Here is a 22,621-nt window from a genome sequence, read left to right on the forward strand (position 1 = left end):
ACGCGAGTGCGGAGGGCCACGCGGGGAGCCCCACGGGGCGAGAGCGCGAGTGCTGGGGCGGGGCGCCGCACGGGAGCGAACACCCGTGGCGAGGCCTGCGCGGACACCCCGCAGTTCCTCTGCGCCTGCAGGCTCCCAGGAGGAGGAGGGGGAGATAGAGGTATGATGGAGAGATGCCGCCCTTTCCTGCCTGTGGACATCACACTCTGTTGGTGGATCCGGGTACACACAGGCGGAAGTGGGTGTGCTTGACGCCACCGCCCTGGCTGGTAACTCCGCAGAGAAATCCCCTTGAAGAAGCATCATCGTGGAAAGATAGAAAGAGCTGATAAAAAAATCTGCTGGAAAGAAGAGGGGGAATATTACTGTGGAAAGTAATGATGGTACAGATGCTCGTCTTGGTTTTAGGGAATTTGCAGTACATTTTGCAGTGAAAGAAGGACTGAGGAATAAACCAGGGTCGACGTAAAGTCTGGTACAAAAGTATTGGAAGGGTACAGGTGTTGGCATACCCACAGGGGCATCATCCTGAAGCTTGTTGGCTTATTGAGCACCCTGATTCACAGTGTGAATGCGATCCACTTAGTGCTTCTTTCCGAGTTATGTGACTAGTCTAAAATACACATTGAAAAAACCTTTTCTGGAACCAAATAGTCTTGCTAGGTAGTTAGAATAGGAAAAAGGAGTCCAGAATGGCGGTGGCTAAAAGACAAAGAAGGGAAAAGCCCCGAAGATAGAACAAAGGAAGGTCCGAGGACCAGAGTGAGGACCTCAGGTAAAACAAACAGCCCTCCTGGCTACCCCAGTTTACATAGGGCAGGCTCAGGGGGAGAAGAAAAATCATATAGAGGAGCCAAAACTGAGCCAGGGGCTTCTCTTCTCTCAGCTTCTTTAGGGTCGGCCAGCCCTCACACCTGGAGGATGTATTTTCCTTTACTTTCTAAATAAACCAGCTGTAACATGGAGCTGTAACACTGGTCCATCCATGGTGTCAAAGTTTTGCTGCGGTGAGACTGAACCAAGGAAATTATGACCTCCCCTGACAGTTTGATCACTGACCTAGAGCCAGACATCCTGGAATGTGAAGTCAAGTGGGCCTTAGAAAGCATCACTACGAACAAAGCTAGTGGAGGTGACAGAATTCCAGTTGTGCTATTCCAAATCCTGAAAGATGATGCTGTGAAAGTGCTGCACTCAATATGCCAGCAAATTTGGAAAACTCAGCAGCGGCCACAGGATTGGAAAAGGTCAGTTTTCATTCCAATCCCAAAGAAAGGCAATGCCAAAGAATGCTCAAACTACCGCACAATTGCACTCATCTCACACGCTAGTAAAGTAATGCTCAAAATTCTCCGAGCCAGGCTTCAGCAATACGTGAACCGTGAACTTCCTGATGTTCAAGCTGGTTTTAGAAAAGGCAGAGGAACCAGAGATCAAATTGCCAACATATGCTGGATCATGGAAAAAGCAAGAGAGTTCCAGAAAAACATCTATTTCTGCTTTATTGACTATGCCAAAGCCTTTGACTGTGTGGATCACAATAAACTGTGGAAAATTCTGAAAGAGATGGGAATACCACCAGACCAACTGATCTACCTCTTGAGAAATCTGTATGCAGGTCAGGAAGCACCAGTTAGAACTGGACATGGAACAACAGACTGGTTCCAAATAGGAAAAGGAGTATGTCAAGGCTGTATATTGTCACCTTGTTTATTTAACTTATATGCAGAGTACATCATGAGAAATGCCAGACTGGAAGAAACACAAGCTGGAATCAAGATTGCCAGGAGAAATATCAATAACCTCAGATATGCAGATGACACCACCCTTGTGGCAGTAAGTGAAGAGGAACTCAAAAGCCTCTTGATGAAAGTGAAAGTGGAGAGTGAAAAAGTTGGCTTAAAAGCTCAACATTCAGAAAACGAAGATCAGGGCACCCGGTCCCATCACTTCATGGGAAGTAGATGGCAAAACAGTGAAAACAGTGTCAGACTTTATTTTTCTGGGCTCTAAAATCACTGCAGATGGTGACTGCAGCCATGAAATTAAAAGATGCTTACTCCTTGGAAGGAAAGTTATGACCAATCTAGATAGCATATTCAAAAGCAGAGACATTACTTTGCCAACAAAGGTTCGTCTAGTCAAGGCTATGGTTTTTCCTGTGGTCATGTATGGATGTGAGAGTTGAACTGTGAAGAAGGCTGAGCGCCAAAGAATTGATGCTCTTGAACCGTGGTGTTGGAGAAGACTCTTGAGAGTCCCATGGACTGCAAGGAGATCCAACCAGTCCATTCTGAAGGCGATCAGCCCTGGGATTTCTTTGGAAGGAATGATGCTAAAGCTGAAACTCCAGTACTTTGGCCACCTCACATGAAGAGTTCTCATTGGAAAAGACTCTGATGCTGGGAGGGATTGGGGGCAAGAGGAGAAGGGGACGACAGAGGATGAGATGGCTGGATGGCATCACTGACTCGATGGACGTGCGTCTGAGTGAACTCCAGGAGTTGGTGATGGACAGGGAGGCCTGGCATGCTGCGATTCATGGGGTCGCAAAGAGTCGGACACGACTGAGCAACTGATCTGATCTGATCTGGACTGAAAAACCCAAAAGAATGAGTTTCATCACCCTGGTAATATTCTTTTCAGTCTTGTGTTCTAGTCTCTCAACTGTTGAAAAGAGACAAAGACAGTTAAGTTATCAGGAGTAAGGAATTGTCATCAGATGCCAAAACATGTATGTTTTAACTTGAGAAATTATTGCTCTTTGAAGAAGAATAAGTGAAGTCGCTCAGTCGTGTCTGACCCTTTGTGATCCCATGGAATTTTCCAGGCAAGAGTAGTGGAGTGGGTTCCCATTTCCTTCTCCAGGGGATCTTCCTGACCCAGGGATTGAACCCAGGTCTCCTGCATTGCAGGCAGATGCTTTACCATCTGAGACACCAGGGAAGTTCCCCAGAAGTTCTGATGCAGAATATCAGAACAAATAAATATACCGCCTCTCAAACTCTCCTGTCTGACTATTTATAATTTTCTGAAGCCAAAAATTGATGTTTAATAAAAATAATGTTTATAAATATATGCAATATTTTAGGTTTAGATTATTTTTAGTCATATTAAGTAATAGAGAGAACATATTTTAAAATATCCTGCTCCCATATTTACTTCTCAGTGGAGTAAAACTTTAATATGTAATATTTTATTTGTTTTAATAGACATTTATTTTAACAAATGTTCATTATGCTAAATATTGCTTGCTAGTGCTAGGTCGCTTCAGTCGTGTCCGACTCTGTGCGACCCCATAGACGGCAGCCCACCAGGCTCCCCTGTCCCTGGGATTCTCCAGGCAAGAACACTGGAGTGGGTTGCCATTTCCTTCTCCAATGCATGAAAGTGAAAAGTGAAAGTGAAGTTGCTCAGTCGTGTCTGACTCCTAGCGACCCCATAGACTGCAGCCTACCAGGCTCCTCCATCCATGGGACTTTCCAGGCAAGAGTACTGGAGTGGGGTGCCATCGCCTTCTCTGTACACTAAATATAACACAAAGTTAAACAGGATATTCCATGGATAGAAACATGGAGGGAATTAAATATTTCTATTTGTGAATTAGGCAAATTTTGGATTCATATGTAATTTATTCATTTTCAAATTCTACTTTCTAAAAGTGAAAAAGTACACTGGTAGTTAGAATACACATCTGTTAAAAAGTAGAGTCCTTTATAATCATTTACTCAATGGACTTGAGTTTGAGCAATCTCCGGGGGACAGTGAAGGACAGGAAGGCTGGCATGCTGCAGCACATGGGGTCACAAAGAGGCAGACGCGACCGAGTGAGTGAACAGCAACAAATGGTTTTACAGTAATTATTTTCAACACATAATCAGGAATACTTTCTAAATTATTGGTGAAACATTATTGGTGTTACAAATTTTTAGTGATTTTTTGCCTGGGGAGCCTTAATGTGGGGCGGCCCAGCAACTGCTTGCAAAGGCCTCCCGTGGCTGTTTGCTTCCTTCTACCAGAGCTAGCTGTGCTCTCCGCTTCGGTTTTTTGCAAGCCAGGGCTGCGCCTTCCACTCTTCGCCAGGGGCCCATGGAAAGTGCCAGGTGCCCTCAGCTAGGTGACCCCAGCATGGCACGCCCATGGGAGGTGCCAGGTGCCTTCAGCTAGGTGACCGAAGCATGGCACCCCGCTGTGGTGTTGATACACTCCGGAAGCCTCCTTCCCCATGGGCAGTACTGCGCTGACCTAGAAATGTGTTTGCAAGGCTCAGAAAGTGTAGGGTGACACACGGCCCTGACTTGGGAATTGAGGCCCTTGAAGCAGGCTTGGTGGTCTGACCCCCGAGGAGCCAAACCCCAGCTGCGAGGAGAGCCCTGAAAACACATTCTCTTGCCTGCCTTTCCTTCCTCCAAGATAGATAGCTTTCCCAGTCTCTTGTGTGCTGAGAGTCACACAGGGCTGGGATGCACTTGTTTTAATGTCATTATTCAGTAGCAATTGCCCCTGAGGCCCTGCACCTAGGTTGGGCTCCGAACACTCACAGGCAAATCAAAATGACCTCCAAATGAGTAAGCTCTTTGCATCAAGTGGCCAAAGTATTGGAGTTTCAGGTTCATATTTGTCCTTCCAATGTATATTCAGGCCTGATTTCCTTTAGGATGGAGTGGTTGGGTCTCCACAGTTCAAAAGCATCAAGTCTTTGGTGGTCAACTTTCTTTATAGTCCAACTTTCACATCCATACATGACACATGGATAAACCATAGCCTTGACTAGACAGATCTTTGTTGGCAAAGTAACGTCTCTGCTTTTTAGCATGCTGTCTAGTTTGGTCATCACTTTCTTTCCAAGTTGTAAGCGTCTTTTTGGAAAAGACAGTGGCACCCCACTCTAGTACTCTTGCCTGGAAAGTCCCATGGACGGACGAGCCTGGTAGGCTGCAGTCCATGGGGTGGCTAAGAGTCAGACACGACTGAGTGACTTCACTTTCACTTTTCACTTTCATGCATTGGAGGAGGACATGGCAACCCACTCCAGTGTTCTTGTCTGGAGAATCCAAGGGACAGGGGAGCCTGATGGGCTGCCGTCTACGGGGTCGCACAGAGTCAGACACGACTGAAGTGACTTAGCAGCAGCAGTAGCAAGCCTCTTTTAATTTCATGGCTGCAGTCACCATCTGCAGTGATTTCCGAGCCCCCCAAAATAAAGTCTGCCGCTGTTTCCACTGTTTTCCCATCTATTTGCCATGAAGTGATGAGGCCAGATGCCATGATCTTAGTTTTCTGAATGTTGAGCTTTAAGATAGCTCTTACACTCTCCTTTTTCACTTTTATCAAGAGGCTCTTTAGTTCTTCCCTTTCTGCCATAAGGGTGGTGTCATCTGCATATCTGAGGTTATTGATACTTCTGGCAATCTTGATTCCAGCTTGTGCTTCATCCAACCCAGCGTTTCTCACGATGTACTCTGCGTATAAGTTAAATAAGCAGGGTGACAATATACAGCCTTGACATATTCCTTTTCCTATTTGGTACCAGTCTGTTGTTCCATGTCCAGTTCTAACTGTGGCTTCCTGACCTGCATACAAATTTCTCAAGAGGCAGGTCAGGTGGTGTGATATTCCCATCTCTTTCAGAATTTTCCCCACTTTATTGTGATCCACACAGTCAAAGGCTTTGGCATAGTCAATAAAGCAGAAATATATGTTTCTCTGCAACTCTCTTGCTATTTCCTTGATCCAGTAGATGTTGGCAATTTGGTCTGTGGTTCCTCTGCCTTTTCTAAATCCAGCTTGAACATCTGGAAGTTCACGGTTCACGTATTGTTGAAGCCTGGCTTGGAGAATTTTGAGCATTACTTTACTAGCGTGTGAGATGAGTGCAACTGCGAGGCAGTTTGAACATTCTTTGTCATTGCCTTTTTTTGGGACTGGAATGAAAACTGACCTTACAACCTAGAGGTTTTCAATTGCAAATGCTAAAAGAACCAGCTTTGCAGTTTCCAAGAAAAAAAAAAAGTTTTATTTTAACCAATTTTCTCTGAAATCCAAGGAATATCATGGCCATCCTGCATCGAAAATTCATCTTTCCTTTATGTAGTCATAGTTTCATGCCTAAATTATAGACCAAATAATGCTCAAATTGACTCTGATATCAGGGACAGATCAGCTGATAAAAAGCTTGGATTGTCCCTCTGGAGGGAAGTGAGACCTTGGTCCCATCAGAAGAATCTGAGGGGTTAAGGGAATTTGCAGGAGTGGGGAAAGCTTGCTCCATCCTACATGTACCATAATCTTAAATAATGCTTATTTACTTTACTGAAGTAAAAAAAAAATATATATATATATATAATATATATATATATATAATATAAATCACTGAAAGGAAAAGAAATTCATAATCTGTGATCGAAAGCTTCATTCTAAGCAAACTGTGTTCTCTTAATCTAGAGAGTAGACTAAATTCCAGTCTTACCAGCTTACCAGATAACAAACAAACAAAAAAAATGTTTATGGGTAAGCTTAGAAAAGTCTTTTCCATATATCTTGAAGGAGCAGTATTTTTGCAAAGGCATCAGTGTGAAACCATAGAAGGCATCTGGCCACAGGGCAGATGCTTCATCATTTTTATTGAACAAGTTGAATTTCACACAATTATATCCATAGTGTCAGCAACACTATGAGGTATATTAGAACAGTGATCATTATAGTTGGTACTTCATGGATCAGTAAAGAAAGAAAACTTTTTCTTAGGAAGGCTGTAACAGTTGCTAAGTTTTAAGTTTATCCCACAAGGATATTAAAACAAAAAGTGAAACAAATCTCTCCCGTCATCACCAAGGCCATCGGAGGTCTGTTGACCCCACACAAGGGAGGGTCTACCTCTTGGGATACCGCTGCTTCAGCATCTCCCTAAGCCAGCAACCTGGGACAGCTGAGTACACTTGAAGTTCCTTCCTTGACCTTGGGAGTTTTTTTGGAAGACAATTTTTTTTTTGACAGACAGGGTGGGGGAAGGTTTTGGGATGTTTCAAGTGCAGTCCATTTATTGTGCACTCTTTCTGTTCCCTGGTGGCTCAGTCGGTAGTCTACCTGCATTGCAGGAGACCCGGGTTCAATCCCTGGGTCGGGAAGATCTCCTGGAGAAGGAAATGACAGCCCACTCCAGTATTCTTGCCTGGAGAATTCAATGGCCTGAGGAGTCTTGTGGGCTACAGTCCATAGGGTCACAAAGGGTTGGACATGGCTGAGTGACCGAACACTTATTTCTATTATTTGATCAGCTCCACCTCAGATCATCAGGCATTAGATCCTAGAGGTTGGAGGCCCCTGCTTTAGTTCCCTCTTTCATCTTCTACACAGCTCCAGCCTGCTTCCTCCTCCTCTTCTACCTGCAGAACTACCTGCGGGGCTTCTCTGAATGTGGCTAAGAATCTCCTTCCCTCACTTCCTTGTCTCTGAGTCTCTTCTCCTAACTGGGTTTCCCTGATCTCCATTTAGGCACTTTTGCCCCAGGTGGTGCTAGTGGTAAAGAACCTGTCTACCAATGCAGGAATTCGATCCCTGGATTGGGAAGATCCTCTGGAAGAGGGTATGGCAACACACTCCAGTATTCTTGCCTGGAATTCCCATGGACAGAGGAGCCTGGCGGGCTCTGACAGTCAGATGTGACTGAAGCGACTTAGCACAGCATACCAGAGGACGTTTGAACTGCAGACTCATGTGATTGTTTTGGCTCCTTGGAGTCCCTTGTCATTCCACGTGTATGTTAGGGTCAGCTTGTGTATTGCTTCCTACAGGCCTGGAGAGGGTTACAGGCAGGAAGGCCAGGGGTCTCCAGACAGAAAATAGGCTGCAAGTGTCAGACATTTTTTTTTTTAATCTCTCTCTTAAGAGAAGGCAATGGCAACCCACTCCAGTACTCTTGCCTGGAAAATCCCATAGACAGAGGAGCCTGGTAGGCTGCAGTCCATGGGATCACTAAGAGTTGGATACGACTGAGCGTCGTCACTTTCAGTTTTCACTTTCATGTGCATGGAGAAGGAAATGGCAACCCACTCCAGTGTTCTTGCCTGGAGAATCCCAGGGACGGGGGAGCCTGGTGGGCTGCCTTCTATGGGGTTGCACAGAGTCAGACACGACTGAAGCAACTTAGCAGCAGTGAAATGATTAGGTGAATTTTATACTTAATATCACATAGAAGGCAATGGCACCCCACTCCAGTACTCTTGCCTGGAAAATCCCATGGACGGAGGAGCCTGGTAGGCTGCAGTCCATTAGGTCGCTAAGAGTCGGACCGACTGAGCGACTTCACTTCACTAAGAGACAGGAGGAAAGAAACTAGTGTTGCAATTTTTCTCCATCTCGATACAAATTTAAAAGGAGGTTGCTCTGAAAATTGTGTTGCCATGACGACTCCTGGCTCCACCTGAATTTAACTTTTGTCAAACCTTGAGCTAAGCAATGCACTTTTCTTATGGAAATGTTTGTCTTAAGCTATGTTAATGTGCTATGTATTTACCCAAGACTCTGTCTTCAGGTTGGTTCCCCCTAAAGGCTCAGAACTGACTCGACAAACCAGTATGTCTTACTCATACCGGGTTCTCCTAATCTATGTTAATGAAACTATATATTTGCTTGGAAATCTGCCTTTCTTCAAGATTCATGTCAATCATTTTATGGCCTGGGATGACTCACCTGCTGCCAATGTTATCTCAATGCATGTTGTGGGTGAGGAGCCTGGTGCCATTCTCTGAGACATTGTCTTTCTTTCATTAGCAGACTGCTAGTGGCTGTATAACATCTGGCTAAAGACTAGCAGGGGGTACTCTTTCTTCCCCCTTCTGATGTCTACGTCAGCAGCTTTCTCTATCTCTTTTGTAGTTTTATAAAACTTTATAACACAAAACCTCTGAGCGATCAAGCTTCGTCACTGGCCCTGGATTGAACTCTTCTCCTCTGGAGGCCAAGAATATTGGCATCGTTGGTGGTTTAGCAACAACCTTTCAGCCTTTTATAATTCATATTGAATCTTCATTTCAGATTGAAGATGCATTCCATGGTATTGCCAACTTAAGTCTTTCCATCGCTATGGAACACCTGTACATGTATTTAGGGTATTTTCAGCCATCGTGTATAATTTCCAGTGTGCCAGTCTTGTCATCCTCATTACGTCCATGGCAAAGTATTTTATTCATGTTGACATTACTGAAGGGGAGTTTTTAAAAAAAAATTCCTTTCAGATTGTTATTTGCTAGTATATACAGATAAAACTGTGTAATCATTCATTTTTATCAGTTTGGACAGCTTGATAGTTGTCTTTACTTTCTCATAATTTAAGATTACCCTGACTCATATATTTACAGTCTCACCCCCTGTCTCAGTCATTTCTTCAAAGAACTGTCCTTTTTTTAACATTAAATTATTTTTGACTATGCTGGGTCTTTATTGCTAGTTTGTCTAGTTGTAGTGAGCGGAGGCTGCCCTCTAGTGGCCGTGAATTACTTTTGACGGTGCTGGGTCTTTATTGCTAGTCTGTCTAGTTGTAGTGAGCGGAGGTTGCCCTCTAGTGGCCGTGAATTACTTTTGACTATGCTGGGTCTGTATTGCCAGTTTGTCTAGTTGTAGTGAGCGGAGGCTGCCCTCTAGTGGCCGTGAATTGCTTTTGACTGTGCTGGGTCTGTATTGCTAGTTTGTCTAGTTGTAGTGAGCTGAGGCTGCCCTCTAGTGGCCGTGAATTACTTTTGACTATGCTGGGTCTGTATTGCTAGTTTGTCTAGGTGTAGTGAGCAGAGGCTACCCTCTAGTTGCCGTGCCGTGGCTTCTCATTGCAGTGCTTTCTCTGGTTGCAGAACTTGGGCTCTGGAGCATGCAAACTTCAATAGTTATTCAGGGGCTTAGTTGCCTCTGGGCATGTGGAATCTTCTAGGACCAGGGATTGAACCCGTGTTCCCTGCATTGGTAGGCAGATTCTTTACTGTTAAGTAGGTAGAATAGGGAAAAGGAGTCCAAAATGTGGTGGCTAAAAGACAAGGAAGGGAAAAGCCCACGAAAATAGAACAAAGGAAGGTCAAAGGAAGGTCCGAGGACCAGAGTGAAGACCTCAGGTAGAACAAACAGCACTCCTGGCTAAGCCCAATTTGCATAGGGCAGGCCCAGGTGGAGGAACAAACATATAAAAGGAGGAGCCAAAGTCCTTTCTCGCTCTTTCTCTCCCACGTGTGTATGCTCTTTCTCTCTCTCTCACTCTCTCCCTCACTCTCTCACTCTCTCCCTCCCCTGCGTGCTCCTCCACTCTCTTCTATTCGAGTCTTTGGGTTGGCATGCCCTCACGCTTCGAGGATGGATTCTCTTGCTATCTTCTAAATAAAATAGAGCTGTAACACTGATTTGCCTAAGAACTATAACACGGTTTGTCCAAGAGCCAAGAGCTGTGACGCACCAAGGGCTTTAATGTCCATCGCTCCAAATCTTTGTTGTGACGAGACAAAGAACCGAGGAACATACACTTGCGTGACATCTATGGTGCTGTGACTCGGGTTTAACCTGGCTGAAACAACCTCCGCGCGGAAGAGGCCAAGCACAGCAGGATCCCAACTCAGTGAAGCTCCCGTGCTAGAAGCGGAAGGTTAAGAAACCCAGTGCAGGGAAAGGAAACCATCATGCTGGAAACCGGGACAGTGAAAAACGAACTCAGCAGAAAGCTCATGCGGCCCAGTCTCAGATTCCAGAAGACCTTCGGTTAAGGTAAGCAGTCCTCATTCCTATAGCTGGAGGGACGTTTACAATCTCTTGTTTCTTGTTTCCTCGAACCTCCCGCAAACAGGCGGGTGGCAGGGGGCACAATTAGGGACTCTGGAGAGGCTACTCCTCAGCATGTCCCAAAGGCGCTATCTGCTGAGCCCCAGTAGCTGTTACACAAGCCAGTGGGGGTTCTTCTGTCTTTTCTGTTCTCTGTGCCAAGGATCAGACCAATGAAACTGTGAGCACCGGTCAGATATTTAGTAAATTTTCCAGCGGGCTATGAAGGGGATTCCTTTGCACGTTTTTCCCACTGCTTTTTCCTCCTGTCCTTCAGCTCTCTCGTGGGACTCAAGCCCCGCCAAAACTAATGAAACTCAGGCTCTGATATCTCATTGCAAAAATTCATTGAGAGACAAAGCGATAAGAGGCGGATTTGTTAGGATCCAGAGAGAAGCCACTCTTCAGGGTGTGAACCATTGCCGAGGGCAAGGGCTGGGGCCCTGGAATTAGGCCTGGCTAGGTTTTGTGAGGGGGTGGAATTCATATGCTAATGAGCGGGAGGATCATCCCAGCCTTTGGGGAACCACCCACTCCTCCCTCTTCTGACCTTGTGCCTTGGAGCTGTCCTGCCGCCTCTGGGTGTGTCTGTTGGCTTATAGATTGGGGATTAAGGTTTACTTGAATTTGACTTGTCATCTTGGACCCAATTGATTTTAATTGGTTTACATTATACCCTTGTGCTTTGTCATTCTTTCAAAGGTTGTGCTCTGCCCCCATCTCTCCTGTTTCATGCTCTTTTCCTGAGCCCCATCCAGACCCACAAGGTTGCCTCTACAATCTTCTGGAGAGACAACCAGAAATTAGCTGGCCTTGGGAGGGAAGTACTCTATAATATCCGACCCCCTAATCCTACGCAATACTGGTCACACTGGAGATCTTGGGGATGCCCAACTCCAGTCCGGGGGTCCCAGGAGGTCATCACGCCTTGACCTGCCTAGGGATCTGGTCCTCTAAAGGTTGTCATGCGTCAACCTGCTCGGGGATCCTCTAGTCCCAGGGGTCTCAGGAGGTTGTCATGGCTCGAGCTGCCCAGGGATCCAATTCTCGGGAGACCGTCATGCCTCGACCTGCCCGGGGGTTCGATCTCTAGGAGGGTGTCACGCCTCAGCCTGCCTGGGGATCTGCACCCAGACTCGGGGACGCCTGGCTCTCGGGTTGCAACAGCCTATTACTTGTGGGACTGTGCCCAGTCTCAGCAATAACTCAGGAGCCCAATGAGAACCCCATTGCCTTTCTGGAAAGGCTAAAATAGGCACTCCAAAAGTCTACCAATCTGGACTTAGACTTTTATGAGGGACGGGTGATTTTAAAGGACAAATTCCTGTCCCAATGTGCATCAGATATCAGAATTAAGTTACAACAGCTACAACAGCAGGACCCTGCTGCCTCTTTAGATGAGATGGTTCAGACAGCCACCAATACCTTTTATAACGGAGAACAGGAGAAGGAGGCCAAGGCCCAGGAGAAGGAGACAAATAAAGAGACAAGGCATGCCCAGATGCTGGCCACCCACCAGAGAAGCCCTATGGCAAACCCCAAGTCCTTGAAGGACAAGGCTTGAGACATGCCTGATCTGTAGACAGGCGGGGCATAGGGCCAAAGAGTGTCCAAACTGTGACAAGTCTCCTAGAACGGCTTGCCACAAATGCCATCAACTGGGACATTGGGTGGCACTCTGCCCTCAGGACCCAAGAGACTCAAGGTCAAGCACCAATCCTACCCTCACGATGGTTCAAGAGGACCGAAGCGGCCCACTCCAGGCAGCCCGCCTGTCACAGATAACCATCACAGGGCTGGAGCCAAGGGTGCAACTGGATGTGGCAGGTAGGTCCCAGAATTTCTCGGTTGACACAGGGGCTACCTACTCTGTCTTGATCTCCTACTCCGGAACCTTCTCCTCCCAAATCTGTACCATTTTGGGTGCTACAGGAAAAGCAACTACTAAAAGATTCACCCGAGCACTTCTTTGTTGCTGGGATGGACAAACATTTTCCCACCAGTTTCTGGTGGTCCCTGAGTGTCCTACTCCCTTATTGGGAAGAGAGATACTCACTAAACTGGGGACCACCCTTGTGATGGGAAGTTTTTCAGCCCCTAGAGCTCTACAGCTCCTGGTTCCTACTGAAGAACCCATTATACATTCAATAGAGAGGGACCAAAAACTATGGGAAGACAAAATTAACCCCCAGGTGTGGGACCAGGGGATTCCTGGACGAGCCTACCAAGCTGAACCAGTCATCATTGTCCTCCGAGATCCCACTCGGTTTCCTAACCGGAAACAATATCCTCTCAAAAGAGGCTCAGGAGGAACTACAGCCTTTAATAAATAAATTCCTTGTGGGCTATTGGTCCCCACCAGTTCGCCATGTAACACCCCAATCCTCTCAGTAAAGAAAAAAGACAGAACCTGGTGAATGGTCCAAGCTCTCCAGATCATAAATCAAGCTGTAGTCCCCCTCTATCCCATAGTACCCAATCCCTATGTAATCTTGGGAGAAATCCCACCCAGTGCCAAGTGGTTTATAGTGTTGGCATAAAGATGCGTATTTTGCATACCACTGGCTAAAAAATCCCAATATCTTTTTGCCTTTGAGTGGGAGGCCCCAGGAGAAAAACACCAACAGATGACTTGGACAGTATTACCTCAGGGGTTCAGAGATAGCCCCCACCTGTTTGGACAGGCCTTTAGCTGGGATCTCCTAGATCTGGACCTGGGACCTAATGGGAAAATATTACAATACATAGATGACCTACTAATGTGCTCTCCAGATGAGAAAAGTGCCCAACAACATGCAATTCAGGTTCTAAACTTCTTGGCAGAAAGGGGATATAAAGTCTCCCGTGCTAAGGCATAGACGATTGAGACAAAGGTCACTTACCTGGGAGTTCAGATTACACGCGGGTCCAGGAGGCTGTCCTCTGATCGGGTACAAGGAATCCTCCAGTTGCCCTCCCCCACGACTCGAAAACAATTGGGAGCTTTCCTGGGGCTAACTGGATATTGTAGAATCTGGACACCCAACTATGGTTTAATTGCCCAGCCCTTATATGAAAGCTTAAAGGGATGAGATGATTCAATCCCACTGATGGGGGGAACTCCTCAAAAGAAGGCAGAGGCTGCACTAAAACAGGCGTTAACTTAGGCACCTGCCTTGAGGTTGCCAGACCCAGAAAAAGCGTTTGAACATTATGTCCATGAAAGAGAGGGAATAGCCTTGGGAGTGTTAACTCAAAAGTTGGGATCTGAGCCCCAGCCTGTAGCTTACTTATCCAAGAGGCTCCATCCAACTGCCCGAGACTGCCCCCCGCTGCCTTTGAAATCTTGCAGCTATTGCAATCATGATAGAAGATGCTTTAAAACTCTCCTTTGGGGGCAAACTATTTTTACCAGTCACAAAGTAAAACAACTCCTAAACGGGAGAGGCCATTTATGGATGTCCGATCAAAGACTCCTCAGATATCAAGTAATGCTGATGGAAAATCCAAGCCTCACTATATCCCCTTGTGAGGTTCTTAACCCAGCCACCCTCCTGCCTACCCCCAGGGGCTCTCTCCCCTTTCACTCTTGTCTAGAAACCTTGGAGCACTGGGCAAAACCCTGAGAGGGATTGTCAGAATATCCCCTGACCAATTCTGAGGAAATCTGGTACACTGATGGAAGCAGCTTTGTCTTGGATGGAAAAAGAAGAGCCGGGGATGCAGCAGTCTCCAATTTTGAGACCATAGAGGCTAAGCCTTTGCCACCAGGTCAACAAGCTACAACGTGCAGTGCCAGTTCAACAAAGACATAAAACTACAGCTGACCACGGAAAATATCACACACCCTTAGATGGACACCGCTATAAGGACTCCGAGGCTTGAGACTAGCAAGAGGGGGAGGCCCAAAACCCCTTGCCGTCCCAGTTCAGCAGGAAGTAGCCAGAAAGGCCTCTATGCCCCTATTCCCAAAGAATTGGGCCTCCTATCTCTTGAGGGGGGAATGTTAGGTAGGTAGAATAGGAAAAAGGAGTCCAAAATGGCAGTGGCTAAAAGACAAGGAAGGGAAAAGCCCATGAAAATAGAACAAAGAAAGGTCAAAGGAAGATCCAAGGAACAGAGTGAAGACTTCAGGTAGAACAAACAGCACTCCTGGCTAAGCCCAGTTTGCATAGGGCAGGCCCAGGTGGAGGAAAAAACATATAAAAGGAGGAGCCAAAGTGCTTTCTCACTCTCTTTCTCTCCCGCGTGCGTGCGCTCTTTCTTTCTCTCTCTCTCTCTCTCCCCCCCCTCCCCCGTGCGCTCCTCCACTCTCTTCTCTTTGAGTCTTTGGGTTGGCATGCCCTCACACTTTGAGGATGGATTCTTCTGCTATCTTCTAAATAAAATAGAGCTGTAACACTGATTTGCCTAAGAGCTATAACATGGTTTGTCCAAGACCAGAGAGCTGTGATGTGACAAGGGCTTTAATGTCCGTCGCTCCAAATCTTTGTTGGGATGAGACAAAGAACCGAGGAACATAAACTCGCATGACATTTACCACCGGGCCATCAGGGACGTTTCCTGTTCCCTTTTATTAGAGAATGATATTTAAAACATACATGTAGGAGCTAAATATGCTCAGCTGACAATACATGGATATATATATATTCCAGCTTACCTTTGAACATATTCAGTTAAAGGTAACTTGTGATGATGTCTCTCACCGGATCCACCAGGACATGGATATTGTAACCTTTCCTTTTGTTTATCTGTAACTTCCCATTCCAAGGGTAAGATGCCTGGCTTCCACCACATGTCATGTATAGAATTCAATGCTTGTCCCATGTGGTTACTGAAAAAAAACCTGTCAGACTGTCTTCTAAAGGGGGCTCTGCATGCATAACACCAGTATCTTGAGTGTTTTGTATGATAGTTTACTATCAGTATACCCTCAGTGGCCGGGTGTCTATTTCAATCATTACCAATTATGAATGGGCTTGTTTGCCCTAGCGTTCTTGGACAATTCGAGTACAGATTCTTTGTCAGATATGCATTTTTAAGGAAAACGATTTTATTTATTGTTGGCTGAGTTGCGTCTTCATGTGTGGGCTTTTCTCTAGTTTTGGTGAGCGTGAGCCATAACTCGTGGTGTGCGGGCTTCTCACTGCAGTGGCTCCTCTTGTGGGGCACAGGCTCACGGGCTTCTTCCCATAGCAGGGATCACACCTGTATCTCCAGCACTGGCAGGTGGATTCTTTACTACGGAGCCACCAGGGCATATTTTAGATTTTAGTTTTCCACACATGTATCTAGTGAAAGAGGCCAGGATCAAGAGGCCTGGCAGCTGGGAATCCTCAGCCACAGTTCTGGCTGTGCTATAAAAAACTCTCGGGCTTTTGGTGAGTGCCTCAACTTTCCTGGGACTGTTTCCTCCCCTGAGAAATGCCCTGCTGTTGGACTGTAGCCCACCAAGCTCCTCTGTCCCTGGGATTTCTGAGGCCAGAATACTGGAGGTGGTGGCATTTCCTTCTCTGCTTCTAAGTCGCTTCAGCCGTGTCTGACTGTGTGAGCCCATACACGGCGGCCTACCAGGCTCCTCTGTCCCTGGGATTCTCCAGGTAAGAACATTGGAGTGGGTTGCCATGTCCTTCTCCAATGCGTGAAAAGTGAAGTTGCTCAGTGAAGTCGTGTCCAACTCTTAGCGACCCCAGGGTTGCAGCCTTTCAGGCTCCTTTGTCCATGGGATTCTCCAGGCAATAGTACTGGAGTGGGCTGCCATTGCCTTCTCCGATTTCCTTCTCTGCAAGATAGCGTTTTTAAGATATTTTCTCCTGGGTATTGCTTTTGACGAAGGAAGGGGGATCCCTTCCAGGGCTTGAGAGTGGGTTCTTGTCTGATACTTGGAAATGCGTTGTCTGAGGAGAGGAGTGCCGTCCACGCAAGAGGCTTTATTGGGAAGGGATGCTGGGGCGGAGGGCAGGAGGGTGAGGGAAATGGAGAGAACTGCTCTGCCACGTGGCTCACAGTCTCCGATTTTATAGTCATTGGGTTAGTTTCTGGTTTGTCTCTTGCCAGTCATTCTGAATCGGGATCCTTCCTGGGGGCACATGCATCATTCAGCTGAGGTGGATTCCAGTGAGGAGGATCCTGGGAGGTTGGTAGGACCTCTGAACTGGAGTCTCCCATCTCCTTTTGACCTCTCCAGAATTCTGGTTGGTGGTAACTTGTTAGTTCCTTGTTCCTTACCAGGACCTCCTGTTGTAAGATGACTCCAGCAAGTGTTTTCTTTTCTCTGTTGCCTGGCAAGGGTGGGTGGTCAGTGGTTCATTTTACAGTTTGTTTTCGGTTCTCTCGAGTAAGGTCCTCCACAGAGTAAATGTATAACATTATAAAAGTCAATGTTTTAAATAATTTATATTTATAATTCGGTAAGTTGGCTTTTTTGTCGTGTGTTAGAACTGATCACCAGACCAAAGGTCATGTAGATCTTTTGTTGTTTTCTAAAATTTTTATAGTTTTTTAAATGGAATTGCCTTGTTGCAGTTTGTGTTTATGTTCATTTCATATGTTTTATTTTTAACAGTTATTTATGTTTAGTTGGTTGATCATTGCTTTACAATATTGGTTTGATTTGTCATACATCAATATGAATTCACCATAGGTGTACCTTTGTCCCCTTGCTCTTGAATCTTCCTCCCACGTCCCACCCATTCCCACCTCTCTAGGTTATTACAGAGCCCCAGTTTGAGTTCCCTGAGTCATACAGCAAATTCCCACTGGTTGTCTATTTACAAATGTTGGTGTACATGCATCCATGCTGCTCTCTCCATTCATTTCACCCTCTCCCTCTTGTTCCCCACCGTTGTCTGTAAGTCTGTTCTCTATGTCTGCATCTCCATTGCAGCTATGTGAACAGACTCGTCAGACCCATCCTTCTCGATTCCATGTTTTTGTCTTTTTGACTGACTTTCCTGTTTAAATACGCTCTAGGTTCATCCCCTTCATTAGAAGTGACTCAAATGGGTTCCTTTTTATGGCTGCATTCCATCCAGGCTCTCATTGTTCCCTAGCCATGTTTTGAGGAGAGTCATGGAGCTATTCTGCTCCATTTCAGGTTGGGCTTCCAGTCTGAATGCTCACAGCAGAGTTGTTTCTGGGTGAGCCCTCTGAGGTCTGTGAGCGCGGGGCTGCCTGCTCTTCTCTGGCGGCCTGCAGGGGGCGCCAGAACCCACTCTGACCCACGGGTGCAGGACGCTTTGCCTTCAGACTGGGCTCGGTGACCAACTGACGGGAGCTGTGTCTCCTCAGGACCGCCAGGACTCGGGCTTCTGGATAATGGGGCTGCATCCAGGCTGAGAGGAGCAGGGTTGCCTCAGTGCCCACCAGCAGGGAGGTGCTGCAAGAGGGAAAAAATGAGGACCAAGTAGACGTTTCCTGTGTCCAGCTGAGGGCTGACTGGAAGTCCATCTCAAAGGACTCAGCAGGGAAAGAGCTCCATGTGCAAAACGGTGGGTTTTTAGTTAATTTCTGTTAGATGATCTAGAGGATGACCAGTGATGTTCTTTAGTGTAGGTGGCCAGTTTTCCTGTCACTGTTCCTTCAGGAGACTGTCCTTTCCTCGTCGCTCGTTCCTGGTTTGATTTTCATGAACTGACCACGTACATATGGGTTCATTTCTGGGCTCTCTATTCTTTCCTGGAGTCCATGTGCCTGTGTTCCTGCCAGTTCGTCACTGTGGTGGTTACTACAGGTCCGTGATGTAGTTTGAAGTGGGAGAGGAAGATGCCTCCAGCTGTGTTCTTCTTTCTCAGAGTCTTTTTGGCCGTTTAAGGTCCGTTCAATATTAGCAGTCTAATATTGGGAATATTTCTATTTCTGTGAAACATGCCATTGAATATTATTTTGTGATTGCAGTCAGTGTATTTGTTGATGACTTTTGTTGGAATGGACATTTTAATTCCTCATTGTTCCTGTGCGTGAGCGTGGAATAGTTTTCTGTTTGTTTGTGTTTTCTTTGGTTTCTTTATCAGTGCTTTCTAGTTTTCTGACTACTGGTCTTTTATGTCCTTGATTAAGTTTGTTGCCAGATGTTTTATTCTTTTGGATGCAACTATAAGTGGGATGTTCTTAATTTTTGTTTCTGATTGTTATTAGTGTATAGAAACGCAATTGAGTTTTGTATATGGATTGGGATTGTAAATGATAGTATTTTATATGATTGTAAATTGATCTGAAATGATTCAGCTTTACTGAATGTAGTCTAACAACTTTTTGTGAAGTTATGTGAAACATTTTATTTGTTAAATCTGTTTCTCCTGCAATAGGTCATTCAGAGGACCCAAGACATGGTGGTTACTAGTAGACTTCCCACAGTAGTTCTTCATTCCATGTGGACTCCTTCAAGGGCAGTGAGCATCACAGCTTCCCTTGAACTTCGTCTGGGTAAGTCTTGGCCTGTATAAGAAAGTTTCATGCCTGTCTACTCTAAATTTCTTTTGTGGTATTGACATGGTTGTTTTGAAACATAATTTACTTTCCAGTAATTTCAAATGTATGGAAAACTCCTAGCAATGGGAAAAAGTACTCACATTTGCCACATCATCTAAAATAGTTTATGTATTTTATCCAAAAGGGGTGCCTTCTCCTGCAGAACCAGCACATAACCTCCAACATCAGGAAATCATATGGTTTCTACATTATAATATAATCCACAGCCCCACTTCCACTTTTAGCAATTGTTCAAGTATATGAATTTATCTTTTTTTTCCATCCTCATCGTTTTTTCTTTGTTTAGAGTGTTACTGAGATTTTCAGTTATTTGGACAAACTTGATGGATTTAAAGCAGACATGGTGAGTATGGGATCTGGGTGGCCTTTTCGATATGGATTTTTTTTTGCCACTAAAGATTGTTTTCATGTTTATTCATGCTGTAACATGTATGAATCCTGCATTCTTTTTTCCCCCATAGTAATTAAAACCAAATAATATGCCATTTACCATTTAGATATTTGTAAGCATACAATATTGTAGTAAACAACCTTTCCTTGTTTTGCAAACCAGTTTAATAATGTGTACCTCGTGCGTGCTTTGGAGAAACTCAGGAAACTGAGTCAGTGACTGAAGTGGCCCAAGAGATCACCTTAGATACCATCTTCATCTAAACACAAAACAGGGGCTTCCTGGTGGTCCAGTGGCTAATACTGGACACTCCCAAAGAAGGAGGCCCAGGTTCATTCCCTGATCCAAGAACTAGATCTCCCATGCCACAATGAAGAGTTTGCATGCTGTAGCTAAATATCTGGCTTGCCTCAACGAAGGTCCACCTGGAGCAGCCAAATAAAAAAAAAATAAACATTAAAAAATAAAACCAAAGGAAAGGAAGGGTATCATTGTTGCAGAGATTTATGTCTTAGCTTTCCCTATGGATTAAAAAAAAAGTTTCACAAGACTGTCTGTCATCCTTCTATCTGGTATATACAGAGGATTCCTTTGAAATGAGATTTCTCTGGTAAATGTGACTCACAGAGGAGCCGTCTTGAACTTGGGTTTCAGAGATGATCATGTGTCCTCTTAAAAAAAAAAAGTTAATTAGGTCCAACTAATTCTCATGCTGAAGTGGTATATTTTGGGGTAGCATTTGCTCCCCTTCACTTTGGATGTATCCCACTTTGTTTACACAGTCATCTACTGAAGACATCCTGATATTTGAAAGTTTTTAGTTATTACAAGTAGAGCTGTTGTGTGTAATTGTGATACTTTTTGTCTGGACACTTTTTCAAAGCTGTTCACTAAGTGCTAGACGTGTAGTATTCAGGTCACAGGTGAGCCTTGTTTAACTGTGGAAAAATCCAGCTATGTTTCTCTGTGGCATGTGGGATCTTCCTGGGTAAGAGATCGAACTAGCGTGTCTTGCATCGTCAGGCAGATTCTTTACTACTGAGCCACCAGAGAAGCCCTGCCCCCACCCCTTTTATGAGTTTACTGGATCTAATAGGTGTGCAGTGTTACTTCAGTGTTGTTTTAGCTTGTAATTTCCTAATGATATGTGAATTTGAGTATTTTTGATATGCTTATCTACTATCTTTATATTTTCATAGGCCCGGTGTTTAGATTTATACATTTTTAATGAGATTGTTTGTTTTAGATTTTTTGGTATAGTTGTAGTACAATCCTTTATCAGATATGTATTTTGTAAATATATTTTTTCTGTGGCTTGTGTTTAAGTTTTGTGAATAAGGTTTTTCACAGTTTAAATTTCTAATTTTTTAAAGTTCATGTTATATATATTTTATATCCTTTTTGGATAGACTTTAGTTTTTTTTTTGTTAAATTTGATTAACAAAACTGAGGTACTGTAGACACAGTTTTAATCAAAGCTGAGGTACCATAGATACAGTTTTGCCTTTTGTTTATTGAGAAGTTTGAATGAGGTTGGTGTAAACTGTAAAATTATGTCTACAGTCATTTGATTGGATATGGCTTCCAGTTATTTGTATAATTGGTTTTGGCGATATCATGGGAAGTCAGTTTCCCCAAGGGAAACTGGGGTCCATGAAACATGAACTGTCTTTGATCACTTTCTGCTTTTTCTGGCTTTGGATTTGACTTGTTTGGATATCTCATACTAGTGGAATCACAGAATGTTTGTCCTTTTTTGGTCTGGTTTATTTCACTTACTATAATGACCATAAGGTTCGTCGACATTGTAGCGTTGTCAGAATTACTGACTTTGAAGGGCTGAATCATATTCCATTGCGTGTCTACCACAGTTTGTTTATGGAGTGGGCTGCCATGGACACTTAGATTGCTTCTGTTTGTTGGCCAATGTGAATCATGCTGTTGTGACTATGACTGCAGAAGCATGCATTTTTTCAGCCCCTTTTCCCATACCTTTTGGGTACATAGCATGAATTAGAATCGAACTATGAATTTATTCCGTGTGTTAGTTTTGGAGTAATTTCTGTGATGTCTTGCACAGTGGCAGCACCATTTAATTTTTTTTGTATGGTAGAATACTGTTCAAGCTTTTGAATATACCCTGTGTTGCATATTCAGTCACCCACCTATGGACACTTGAATGGGTTCTACCTTTGAGCTATTGTGAATAATGTCACTATGAATATTTGTGTGCCAGTTTTTGATTGAATTATTAACAAATACATAGTACTGTATATGAAAGAAACCACAAGGACCTACTGTAGAGTTTAGGAAACTGTATTGAATATCTTATGATAATGTATAATGGAACAGAGTCTCAAAAGGAATATATGAAAAAGACGTAATAACCATGATAATTATTGTGCCAACACTGAGTTATCATAGCACTACTCAACGTGTCTTTATACATGCCACTAAAATATTCACATCTGTAAGTATATTATAAAAAATTATATAAAAAATCAAGAATTGAAACAGAGAATAAATAAACTTCCTGTCATTGCTCATCATCATTTATGCACTGTTACTACCTGTACCACTGATTGTATAAGTGCTGGACTAGGAATTGACATTCGTGTAAACCAAGAGATTGTGAAGGTGTAAGGAAGTATAACTCATTGAATTCCTTAACGAAGGATTATATAACTCTATGTACATGAAGTGAACGAAAGTCTGTTTAATTGAGCCACATTCTTCCTAGAGTGATGAGCTTCCACCCCACCCAATGTTAGTTCACAATTAAATCCTGCAGTCATCTGGCTTCAATGTCTGCTTCCTGCCATCCAGAAAGAAAAGATGAGGAAGTCCTGACAAAACCGATGCTATTTTTCTTTTTTGGATTTGTATTTTATCGCAGGGCTTGGCAAAAAAGAGGGCCTAACCTGTTTCTAGAGTTGCATCCCAAGGATTGCTCTGGAATGTTACATA

At 44.5% G+C, this 22,621-nt stretch overlaps 1 long non-coding RNA gene across 1 annotated transcript; it reads left to right on the forward strand.

The window, feature by feature from the left end:
• The first annotated feature begins 15,966 nt into the window (after positions 1-15,966).
• On the forward strand, positions 15,967-22,193 carry LOC139176118 (uncharacterized). Its single transcript, XR_011560612.1, has 2 exons — positions 15,967-19,197; positions 19,550-22,193. It is a non-coding gene; the product is annotated as an uncharacterized lncRNA (long non-coding RNA).
• Positions 22,194-22,621: the final 428 nt, after the last annotated feature.

Source organism: Bos indicus, chromosome 15 (genome assembly GCF_029378745.1).
Source record: "Bos indicus isolate NIAB-ARS_2022 breed Sahiwal x Tharparkar chromosome 15, NIAB-ARS_B.indTharparkar_mat_pri_1.0, whole genome shotgun sequence".
In the NCBI taxonomy this organism is placed as follows: domain Eukaryota; kingdom Metazoa; phylum Chordata; class Mammalia; order Artiodactyla; family Bovidae; genus Bos; species Bos indicus.